We start from the raw sequence: 13721 nt of genomic DNA on the forward strand, positions 1-13721 counted from the left end.
CTGGTGGCCGAGGCTACCATACAAGGTCCCATCTGCCACCTGCTGTTAACCGATCACTTGCACAGAGCAACTGGGGGTTCAGTATCTTGCAGTATCTTGGGGTGTCCCAGACTCTGAAATAAAAGAGATTCTTTGAATGGCACATACAGCTTCTTTAAGTTGAACACGGAGATAATTCTTCAGCAGGTGGATGTGAAAACAGTTTTAGTGTCAAACTTTGTACAGTGAAGATCAAAGATCAAGTGAAGGACCAATAAGCAGAGCACATTTTTCTTTAAAACCTGACCTCAACCAAAGAGTGACCCTAAACAGGATGCTGAATATGTTGACTTTATAGTGGCATTATAATCAACAGTGGGGCCTCTAAAAATCATCATGACCATAATACAGGCATGATGGAAACAGAAGTTGTAACACAAATATTTCTCAAATGTGACTATCATTGAAAACTGAGAATTGACAGGAGCTCAAACTCATCGTGCTGGGTGTCATTACTGCTGTTTATTCATGTCAGCATGGGAATTAAACACCCGGGCTCTTTATTTATTCAACAAAGCTTCAGACCAAAATTTCCACTGGACCACTGATGAGTTGTTTCCAGATGCTGTCCAATAAAGAATTATCATCTTTACAGGTTTTTCTGCACATTTGAAATGGAATTGTCGTTTAAGTCTTAAATTGAGGATTTTATTATTGATCTGTCTTTTTTAAGACGTGTTGTTGTATGATGACGCAAATAAAAAAATGACGATCACTGAGAGCATAGAGCGCTCACCTAGCAGGTGATTTCCTTATTAAAGCCCCTGTAATTTGATGCTTGGTAGTCAGACTTGCCATCTAGATAGCTGGTGGAGCATAAATCAGAAGGCTGTTCTCATGCTGTGTTTGTACGTATACAGACAAAATGTAATGCACCAGAATTCATGTATAACTCACGTAATTATGAATGCTGAGATTGCGTGACAAATGCACTAACAGGAGTACAAAAGGAGTACAAAAGGAAGCGGTATGAAAAGTGAAAGTCCATGTAAGGAGTCAGAACGGAGTGATTGGGTCAAACAAACACACGACATTTTCACAAGAGACCAGTGTTCGTGTCCCGTATGAAACCAAGTGAACTTTGAGTTATTTTAAGGTACTTCGTCACGTCATTGTGTTACATTATGTACGTAAGTTTATGATGAGTTCGTATGTCATGATGCTCAACCATGATTGTTTTCCTAAACCTAACTAATGTTAATTTACGCTAGGTAAAAAACTTAAAAAAATTAAATATGTAACATGACAACGTCCACCCATGATTCTTTTTCTAAACCTAACCTACAAACTTACTGTGAAGTACAGAACTTTGCATTAATTACATGACATTACAACGCCCAACCATGTTACTTTTCCTAAACCTATGTAACTTTACTCCCCTAAATCTATCCTACATAACTTAACGTAAAGTATGTAACATGATGACGTTCAACCAGGATTCTTTTCCTAAACCTAGTCTACGTAACTTTACATTATTTTACACCCAACCATGATTCTTTTCCTTTTATCGAATCTACAAACTTTACATAAAGTACGGAACTTTACATTCAATACATTACGATGCCCAACCATGATTCTTTTCTTAAACCTTACATACAAATTTTACGAAAAGTACGGAACTTTTCATTCAGTACATAACTTGACAATGCCCAACTATGATTCTTTTCCTAAACCTAACCTAAATAACTTTACTCTCCTGAACCTAACTCATGTAGCTTTATGTTAAGTACGCACTCTACCTTAAGTACGTAATGTGACAATGCCAACCACGATTCTTTTCCTAAATCTAACATACGAATTTTACAAAATGTACAGAACTTTATATTCAGTACATAATGTGACAACACCCAACCATGATTCTTTTCCTTATATTGGACCTACGAACTTTATGAAAAGTACGGAACTTTACATTCAGTACATAACGTGACAACGCCAAATATGATTCTTTTCCTAAACTTAACCCAAATAACTTTACTCTCCTTGACCTAACTCACAAGTGTGTAATGTGACAATGGCAACCACGATTTTTTTCCTCAACCTAACATACAAACTTTATGAAAAGTACAGAACTTTACATTCAGTACATGACAGTGCCCAACAATGATTCTTTTCCTAAACCTAACCCAAATAATCTTACTCTCCTTAACCTAACTCACATAGCTTTATCAAAGTACGGACTTTACCTTAAGTACGTAATGTGACAATGCCAACCACAATTCTTCTCCTAAATCTAACATACAAACTTTACGAAAAGTACGGAACTTTTCATTCAATACATAACGTGACAATGCCCAACTATGATTAGTTTCCTAAACCTAACCCAAATAACTTTACTCTCCTTAACCTAACTCATGTAGCTTTATGTTAAGTACAGACTTTACATTAAGTACGTAATGTGACAACACCAACTATGATTCTTTTCCTAAACGTAACCCAAATAACTTTACTTTCCTAAATCTAACCTACATAACTTAACACTAAGTGCACAACATGACAACGCTCAACCAGGATTTTTTTCCAAAACCTAGCCTATGTAACTTTACATTAAGGGCGAAACTTTACATTAAGTCTGTAGCATGACACCACCCAACCGTGATTCTTTTCCTTATATCGAACCTATGAACTTTACGTAAAGTATGGAACTTTATATTCAACACATGACAATGCCCAACCATGATTCTTTTCCTAAACCTGACATACAAATGTTACGAAAAGTGCGTAACATGGCGACACTCAACCAGGATTCTTTTCCGAAACCTAGCCTATGTAACTTTACCCCCCTGCTACACATCTGTGGGAACCAACACATTCGGGAGTACTTAAAAAAACAGGAAGTGTCCCTAATTTTTGTCATTTTGTTTCACAACCCTCTCTCTAAACTTTATTACAACACAATCAGCTGTTTGTTTGCAGTTCCCTCCATCCCCAAAATGTACCACTCATTTGCCCTCATCTCACGCATATGCACACACAAACACACACACACAAGTTAGTGGCGGACATGTTGCTGCATACTTATAACACATTATAACAGTGAAAGCCATGATGAGGCTGTCATTGCTAAAGCCAGGAGATCGGCAAACAAGCAGCGCTGCCTTCAAACCAGCAAAGAAGATAGAACAACCACCCGGGAGGAGGAGAGGAGCGGACAAACACAATCTACTCGGAAATGTTAATCATCTTCCCAAGGTGAAAACAGCTTTGCCCTTGTCAGCTACATGTGACATGCATGTGTGCACACATGAGTTAATTACATGAACCCTAAATCATGCTACATAATGAAGAACGTGACTCTCAGTAGCACTAATTTCTGGACAAGGGAAGAATCAGTTCATTTTTTTGGTTGGGACTGACAGACGACAGACACACAGACGACCTCCTAATCTTTTGTAAAACTCATTCTGAACATTCAACGCCTTATTTGATTGGCCATATTTGAAGCAGTGCTGTGGATGATATTGTGGTCAGAGGACACTTCCACAAAAAAAAGCAAGCCCTCTTCGATGAATCCCCTCATTATGGTCAGTTGTGGTGATGATGGAAGGTAGAGTGATAAATGAGGAGAATGGAGCTGTTTTGTGGAACATGGTGTGATGTGAATGTGGAGGATAATGATGCCGGAGAAAAGGCCATGAGTTTGCCTGTGCACAGTCTGAATTTAATAAGATGTCACTGCATCACATTCTGGCATAAAGGGATGTGATTATTTTTTTTATCTTGGAGAACTGAGGAACAACAAATGAGGCTGGAATAATTGTTCATGTTGAGGGTTAAAGATGATGGTGGTGTACTTATGCTAATTATGCTCAATAAAAGACAGCTCATGTTGGATGCAGGTTAACAGTGGTCACCAAATTCCTAATTAGAAAACAAAGCCTAATATAAACCACAAACATTGTGTATTTCCATTGATTTTGTACAAACACGCTCTCTAATGGTAACTTTATTGACTGATGAATGAATAGATGATGTCATCATGGTGCCGCTTTTCAGTGTTGAATTCTTGGCAGACTCTGTGGGTTCACTGAGTGTTTATTCTGTGACATTTCATTCATAAATGTCTGCTTTTAAGGCTTCCAGCAGTGAATCAGGAAATGTGCCCGTATCCCAGTGAAATCACCATGGTTGCTGTCGTTGTCGGTTCCTGGGGAGCAGCACCACAATTTGTCTCTAGATGACATAATTACTTTAGTCTCTTTCTGCTGCTCAGCTCCAGGGAATATTGAGCTGTACATTATTGAAGACACATTTATGATTTTCTGTTTCAGGTAAAGTTCGTTGAAAATTAAAGCTGCTATAACCAATATTTTGATATTAACAATGTATCAAAAGACTACTCTTTTGGTTCATCGTCACTAATTTTATCTCCAATTCCAGCTATCAAAGGCGGCTGTTTTCAGCAAAACACTTTCATTAACCCACTGTAGCTTACCTAGAGCCGCCAAGCGGTGACAACTAGCCTATTTGAAGAACAATGAACATCTAAAGCCTAGTTCACATTACATGATTTGCAGCGCGATTTTGACGTCGCAGAGGATCTTGAGAGCCACCTTAGGTCGGAGGTGAGTCGACAGATAGTCTGCCACGACGAGTCCTCATGTGTGAACAAGCCTACGAGCAAGTCGCCCCCATCTGTGACTGGGACTGGATATCTGGCATGCTTGAAAACTGGTGAAGTCTGACACGACTGACGAAGAGCATCAGCCAATGAGAGGCGGGATACGGAAGAAATGTGAGGAGGACAAGCCGCAGGGTTGCCACTTGCCAGGTCCGCTTATTAGCCACGACTTTGGGCTTGTTTCTAAAGTGGAGTTGTTTATTTGGGCTTGCTCTCTAAACGTCACCTTTCTCTCTATATATCTGTCTAATAAGTTATTTAAATGCGTGATAGTCGCTTCTTTTGGGCTTCTTTCCATAGCCCTGGTTCCTTGTTTCGCTCCCAAGATCTGGCAACACTGACAAGCCGGCAAGCAACAACACCAATGGCGGCGTCCACAGGATCACGGGGAGCGCGTTGTGTTTGGACCCAGGCCCTGGAGGCAGATCTGATTCAACACTGGGAAAAATATCCATGCCTTTACGATGTGTCGTCTCCAAGTTCAGTGACGTCACCTCGTTATCTGGGGCTCTGTCTGCGAGGGCTTGGTGGAGAAATCTTGTGGTGTGCACACACAGGTCATAACGCAGTTGGCGAGACTCTCGCTAACAGAAACACACTCAAAAGATTGCGATAGTCTCCACGACGCAAAATCAGGGTGAAAATCGTGTAATGTGAACTAGCCTTAACACGTCTATACAGGAAAGCTGAAACATTGGGTTGAATAATCAATTAGGATAAGTCGATTGTTTCAGTCATTTTTTAAGCAGCGTAGTCACATTTTTAGTGGTTTCAGCTTCTTAAATGTTAGAATTTGCTGCTTGTCTTTGTCATTTATGAATGTAACTAAAGCATCTTGGGTTTTGGACTGCTGGTTGGACAGAAAAAACAAACTAAAGACGGGAAATTGTTATGAGCATTTTTCACAATTTCTTTTGACATTTTGTAGAGTACACAATTAAGCAATTAATTGCGAAAATAATCAGCTGATTGTTCAATAATGGAAAATAATTGCATAGCACATTCAAACAGGATTACTGTTGGAAATGAAACTGTAACTGCAAAGGAACATCAGATAATTAGAAAAAGAAACCAAAGTGATTTCTTAACTCTCATACTGACATAGTTTTCAACTCCCCTATATTCATCAACAACATAAGCAAATATCTGAAATTCAGTTGTGGCTTTTGGTTTTCAGTGGCCCATCTGACCGGCCCTATGAAAAATTTTTTGGGAGCACTACTGGCTACCTGCCCAGCCCCAAAGCACACTGACAAAGCTAGCAACTGGTGAACATAATGGAGCGTGTCGCCACTAAAAAGATGGATATTTCCCTCAGGAGCTGAAGGAGAGCAAAACAGAACTAAGAGAAGTGTGAATGTTGTAATTACATTCAACAGATGGCCAGAAACACAACTCCAGTTGAATGATAATGTCGCTCTATACCTGCGGGACGTGTAACTGAGCAACTAACAAGTTTGCCATTTCAACTTTATAAGGTGATGACACTGAATATCAGTGTTGTGTTTACAGCTTGTTTCGGCTGCCCCCAAGAAGCACAGGTTTAACGGATACTTTGCTGCCAGGTTGTGTGTCTTGTGTGTGAATTAAATGGTTTTTCATTTCAAGGTTTTTGATGTGGGCGTGACATCAATCAGGGTCAATGACTGGCAATACTGTAACTTTGGTTTAAAGTTATTATTTTAGCAGTGTGATCAGTTGGTTAATATCATTCTCATACATGTGTATTGCAATAAGTACAATAAGTGTTCATATTCTTGATCATTCACCAAAAATATACCCAGTTTGCAGCGGATTACAGAGAAAACAGATTTCTTTCTTCGCTCTCACTTTGCGTAAAACCTGCTTATTCAGGGACTGCTCTCCATTTCAACCCCGTCATGGGCAGCATGTGGTAGGTCAGCTTTCCTAAATGCAGTATATTTTATAAATCCATTATTAGCCCGCAAATTCAATTGTGCCAATGTGTCACAGCGCCAAGTCTGCAGAGGACTGCTGAATGGGAGCTTGATATAAAGTCTTGAACCTCTGGGAAGCTGGTAATTGAAGCATACAGGCAGAGAGGAAAGAGAAAGGCTCCAGCTCAGATTGAAATCTTTCTTTTTATTTCATTTCATTTCAGCGCTTTTCAGCTCTGCCGCAAGAAAAAGAAATCATCATCAAGGCTTAGGTAAAAATAGGCATCTGTATTTGTTTGTTCTGCTCAAATCACTTTTAATCTTCTGAACCTTGATTAAAAAAAGGAAGTCTGGCACATTTGCAGGAGGGTAAATGTAGTGGATTTATGTGCAGCTATGAGTCTGCTGCAAAATACTTGGTCTTGTCAAACAACATGATTGTTACAGTAAAGACCTGTGGACAGAGGGTAGGATGTGCTCAGTATTTTGTTTAAACAAAATGTCTTACTCCTTTACAGTGGGTTACCAAAAAACTGAAATTAGTATTCACCTCAAAAATTAATCACCACACCACAACCAGAGCCAAAGCAGGGTGAAATTACACCAGGACTATAGAGGCGAGACCATAATGACTATTAGTAAACCTCTACTACATGCACATGCACAGGCAACACACACATAGGTAGACATGTCTTCCTGTTACAGTTCTTTGAGAAGCAACTGATTACCTGTGAAGGCCTCCCAAACACCTCTGAATCAGAAGCATGGAGTTGCCTGACTTGTTTAATTATACAACCACTACATGTGTTTGGCAGCCAGATGGACAGTGAAGAACAGCCCAGATTCACATCGCCAGACGCATCAATCTTAGGTGTGTGAGGGAAAGGTGTGGGAGACGGGGCTGAGATGTTCCATTTGACCCGACAGTGGGTGATGGATGTTGGGGAAACTCTGATGCCATGTCGGGGCGTGACATGTTTGGTCTACAGTTTAAAAAGACCAAACTCAGGCAGACGAGGAATAAATCTTAAAATAAAAATTCACTCAAATTTGCATGCAGTATGTCACTCCTCTGGCCAGAGTTCAGTTCCTGTCAGCAGGTTTGGCCTTCCAGCACAGAGGCTGTGATTTAATGCAGCAGTGTAAGTGCTGCAAAATAAATCTAATGGGTCAAGAGGTAATTAAAGGTTCAGTGTATAGGATTTAGAGGGCATCTATTGGCTAAAAGGAAATATAATATTCATAACTATATTTTGATTAGTTTATAATCAGCTTCATTTCTATGGGGGGGGCTGGAGCCTATCCCAGCTGACATTGGGCAAGAGGCGGGGTACACGCTGGACCATAGACCGCGGAACTGGGGGGGCCAGGGGGGCCATGGCCCGGGTAACTTTTGTACTCTGACATAGAGGGCTGCATTGGGTTTAGTTCCCATCGGGTCCCCATTAAACAGTAGAAGAAGAAGAAAAAAAAGAAGAAGAAGATGTAGCCTAGCGACAGGATGTCAACACAGGAACTTGGTGCACATGCTTAGGCGTTTCCACTCCATATTTATTCATAAATGGACGAATATGCCCTGAACCAGCTTTCATACCAATTTGCCGCTTGCTCCACCTGTCTGTCTGTCTGTCTGTCTGTCTGTCTGTCAGCTCCATCTGTCATGAGACAAACATGAAAGAAGACGTGCAGTTTATTGTGTTTCACCGGCAACGAGCTGTCATTACGCGCAACTATTACGCACATCTGTGCGCTCTTTATAACTCACTGTGTGAACCTATGTTGCATAATAAAGATTTGCCCCCTCATAATTTTTAACCGCCCCCTCAGTAACTTCATCCTGGCGCCAGGCTTGCCTTAACATCAATCACTGCGTGATTATATAAAGGTAGAAAAATAAATAAATACAGAGGAGGAGAATAGAATATGAAACAGCCTTTATTTCATTAAAAACTAAATGGAAACAACGAAATAGGAGCGCTATTCCTGACCACTGCGTCAGAAGACATGCAGGCCAGGGAAACGAAACAAACAACCCCACGAATCTCTTTATTAATAGCCTATAAAATGACGTGTTTTCTCCTGCGGGACGGGAGAAGACACAAAATCAATGCATCTCAGTGCTGACTTGTGATGATAATGAATATGATGTTGATTTAGATTCAAGGCAGCAGGATGAATTTTGGTTGTGGTTGTGGACTGGATGTACTTTGCTATAGTTTCATCTGTGTGTTTATGTGTAAATAGGCTTGGCCTGTTGTGTCTGAATGTTAGAGTGGGATCAGAGGGGTTAATCTGAGCAAGCATGTGTTCGTGTTCATGCGTGTACTGTAGATGTTACTGTGTGGCGTCGGAATAAAAAAAGTGCTCCACAACGTTATTTAATACATTAGTAATATTGTCTGTTTCAATGCATTACGGTTCCAGTCACTAGGCATGCCGACCGTCACAACAACAATGCCGAGCTCTGTTTGTGCTGCTCACCCTGTTGATTTGAAGTGAAGTGTAGATCTGTTACCATAGCAACTCCACCTCGTAGTCCATCCAGACAAAGTTATCTGTGCATGCTTTCGCCATTGTGTCTTCTTTGTTTTGGTTTGTAATCACCGCATTGTAGAGGAAGGCACTTCAGGGCAAGCGCATGGCATCATGCCGTGGTGTTGCTTTGCAAATTTACACTGCCACCCATTGGCCTGGCGTGCATGCTACAGCGTTTCCAGTAGATTTTGCGGCTCCGTGTGAATGGGGATCATTTCAATAACGTCGCCATATAAACGCAGAAGTTTTTTAAAACGCAAAGGACAGACTTTTCCGTTTTTAGAGAAACTGTAGTCGTCTAAACAGGGCCAGAGACAGACAACCATTCACACTCACGTTCACACCTACGGACAATTTAGAGTCCCCAGTTAACCTGTATGTCTTTGGACTGTGGGAGGAAGCTGGAGTACACAGAGAAAGCCCACGCTGACCATGCAAACTCCACACAGAAGGGCTCGCCCACACTGGGGTTCAAACCTGAAAGTCTTGCTGTGAGGCAACAATGCTAACCACTCCATCACTGTGCCACCAAAATAAGAATTGTTGTGTTTTCCTTACCTTAGAATGGGCCATTTGTATCAACATATGGATTCTGGCGCGTCCTCTCCCACGGAGGCCATCATGTTCTTGGATCGTGGACCATTTGTGTTCTGCATTCTGCATCCAGCAGCTCGAAAGCTCGCTCTGTCCATAGGTCGGTCAGTCCACAAAAATTTCCCTGCCCTTTGGCAGCCATGGTTTACGCCTAGAAGGCTGAGAATTTGGCATGAACGTCAAGTGCGTGTGTGTGTGTTTATGGTCATGCAAACTGGCTAGAAGGGGTGGGGACAGTGGGAGTGGCCTATAAGAAAGGGCGTATATCCTCTAAATTAATTTACATACCGAATTTTATAGAAACACACACACAGATAGAAAGACACACACACACACACACACACACACACACACATCATTTCGCCACATTCTCTTTTATAACTCATGAACCAGGTGCTGTAGGGAGGCATCACAGTGCTGCAGACAAGTGTCATGTCTTGTCAAGTTTTGTCCTCTCATTTCAGTTCTGCATTTCCTGTTTTATTTTAATGTGTTGCACCTGTGTCTCATTGTCTTCCCTCTCCTCATGTATTTAGTCTGTGCGCTCCCTCCTCTCAGTGCCAGTTCGTCTCAGTAGCTCTATTAGGTTACGTTCCCAGTGTTGTGACTTTTGCTGTTTTTGGACTCTGCCTTGCCCTTTTTGGAAAATGTTTCACCTTTACCTGCCGTCTTCATTAAAGACTGTGTTTTTGAAAAGCCCTTGTGTCCTTGAGTCGTGCGTTTGGGTCTACTCCTGGTGTGAAACCTTGTTAACAAGTGCAGGAACACATGGATGCATGTGTGTGGTCGCAGCAGTTGCAAATTTGTTTAAATTATAAGGGACAAAAATCAGTCTTTTGTTGATGTGCTTTAAACTGGTTGACAAACCACTGATTTAGTGCATTCAGATAATGTAGAAAGAAATATTTAAACCTATGAGATCTGTTTCTATTCGCATCAACATTCAGGAGTGCTCACATCCTGTTATATAAGCTTGAACAACAAAGTTACCAATCATTCTATAGACAAAGCTGTTTAGTTTGCTGATAATATCACAACTAGCTATAATGGATTTCCTGTTTCTGGCATCTGGGACACTGCACGCTGGACAAGATTGATCAGTCTAAAGGAAAACAATATATCAACCGAGGATGTATAGCAGGAACTGTGTCTTTAAAATATTCAAGTTGTATTTTCAAGCTTCGCCATCTTCCAGTATCAGTTCTCTTAGATGAGAAACACAAGATAAGTTGTTGCTTTGCCAAAGAAAGAGAGAGGAAACTTGTAAACCATGTAGCTGGATCCTCACCCGGTGGTTTTTATATTTCCGTGCTGCCAAAGCTGTGAGAGCACTCTGAAGAGGCAGAAGTCAATTCAGCAAACCAGATCCACCCACAGAAGCAGATTGTAGTAGAATAAATTCCGCTGAGTCAACGCCTGAGCTGCACGGAGTGGGTTGCTCCAGTGCTCTGAAACATATAGTGACTACAGGTGGCCGCAGAATCTGTTGTACCTGCAGTTTACTAGTTTAATTAAAGCAGTGAGAAACTACTTAATTTACTCCTAGGGTTGATATGATACAATAGCTTTATTCTGTTGTGTTTTTACAAGTAAATAGAAGCTATTTATATTGTGTACAAACACTGTCAAAGATGCCTCTGCTGGGTATTGTTAGATATGTGAACCTGCCACTAGGGGGCATCTCCACCATGCAGCTTACTGTAAAAGCAGTGTATGCTTGCTTGGGGTTATGTTAAGTGTTTAATTAGCACTCTCTTCAGCAAGTATTTGGTGCTTGACAGTGAATTCAAAAACTGCTATCAGTGGTGGAAAGTAACTAAGTATATTTACTCAAGCAGTGTACTTCAGGAAGGTGTTGGGGTACTTGTACTTTACTCAAGTATATCCATTTTATCCAGCTTTATAGTTCTACTGCACGACATTTCAGAAAGATATATTGTATTTTTTACTTCACTACATTCATTTAACTTCTGTGGCTAGTCACTACTTTGATTTTATATACAAATGATGTGCACAACTTATTAAATATGATGCACTGTTGCAGATTAAAGGCCCCACATACCTGATTAGACGGACTCAGGTTGGAGTTGCACTTATACGAGTGATAAAGTTATAAATTACCCCACAACAAAACAAACAATAGAGCGCTTTAAGTCCTACAAAATATATTTCTTTATCTTGTTGTGCCCAGTAATTAATGTGTGTGAATTAAGATCTTGTGTGCATAAACAAAACTTAAAGGCTCCGTAATTTAACATGCTGAAAGGGCCTGTTTTTACTTTTGATGCTTTAAGTACAATTGCTGGTTTGTACTTGTAGAATTTCAAATGCAGAACTTTTGCTTGAGTATTTTTCCACTTATTTTTAATTAAGAACAGGATCTGAGTACGTCTTCCACCACAGTAAACACACTTTACACATATATCCTTTTTAAAACCAGAATTTTAATTTGATAACTTTTGAAAAGCACAAATACAAAACAGTATCACAGTCTGACAAACAGTCATCCTGCAGTGAATTAATCTCCTATAAAACGAGAAGCGTGCTTCAATGTAAACGTCCATTAATCACCATTGAGAATGAGAGACAAAATTACCCTGCCTAATGCACTGTGGCTAATGAAATAACCAGAGCAGGATCAATTCATCTCCAGCCCTCTGAACTGAACCAGATCTTTTGCAGTCAGTATTATATTGCCATCCATTAATGCTCCAAGACGGAGCTTTGTTGTAATTAAAAGTTAACCAGCTGTGTCCATTTGTACCATCTCAAACATTTAAAAAAAAAGGTACAAATATGTTGTAATTGCGCTGAAAACACAAGATCTGTAACCGTAATGGTCAGTTTTAGTATCTTCTGCAACATAAAAATTGTTTATATCTCATACTGCATCATGCTTAATTTTCATGTACAACCACTGACTTGTACTAGATGAAATTAACATGCCTCTTCTGCTTTGCTGCTTTCCACACCCTTTAATATACTTTTACTCATATTTTCAGTGATTGGAAAGTTCAAGCAGAGAAGTAAAGTTTATCTCAGGGAGCAAGAGGTCAAAAAAAGCTCAACCTCAATTCCCAAAGCCACCAGTGATGATTTCAAGATGATGTGGCTTTTGAGAGGCTGAGCAGACACTGTTAGGATGACACCCTATCTCTCATATCGCTATTGAGTAGATGATTTAGCGTTGGCTCTTAATAGCAAAGGGCCTAGCCAGACGTATTACCTTTTACTGCTATTTATAGCCGAGCCAGATGGGTGAGCGGTTTCCTTTGATACCTTCCATAAATATTTATTGTTTGAAAAATCACACAGCGCTACAACTGTTAAAGGAGATGGAACAAAGCAGAGATTTAGGACAGTCAGGATATTCTCCTTGGAATTAATAGCATCTTTTCCTTAATGGCGTTACGATTTATTTCCTCCTGCGGTACATATTATGAGTAAATTGGTGTTATTGATCAAAGAAAAAGAAAAAGCTTATTCAATAAGAGCTTGGGAGAAACTATATATGCATATAGCTTATCATGCTTTGTGCATGGATGCATCCCCGTTTGTACTTATAATTGTGTGTATGTCACTATAATTACTTTATAATTGCTGGGAACATTGTTGGAGGCTCATGATTCACATTTTGTAAACCTGCAGTTTCCTCTCCACTAGACATGCAGAAACGTCCTAATGAACCCACCACGGCCGTGCTTGCTGCTCTATGATTACCTCCTCCCTGATTCAAGGCTATGCTGAAGCGGCCAAGATAGGCTTGAGTGCCTTGCGAAGTATTACCAGATAAGGATGGAAGACAGCGGCATTAGTAAGGAATGGAAAAGGCCTAGAGATAAAGTGAAAGTGACTGTGAGGAAGTGAAGGAAGCAGCAAAGCTTGGTTTTTTTTTTGCCTTGTGCTTTAGTAAAACGTATTAATACACTGTTGAAGGTTATATGCAAACACTGACGTGATTGGGGAAAATGTAAACAACACATTTTGTTAGTTAATTATTCAAATCACACAATCAGCAGCACAAAAATGGCACAGTG

Source organism: Epinephelus lanceolatus, chromosome 16, assembly GCF_041903045.1.
Source record: "Epinephelus lanceolatus isolate andai-2023 chromosome 16, ASM4190304v1, whole genome shotgun sequence".
NCBI classification, from domain to species: Eukaryota; Metazoa; Chordata; class Actinopteri; order Perciformes; family Serranidae; genus Epinephelus; species Epinephelus lanceolatus.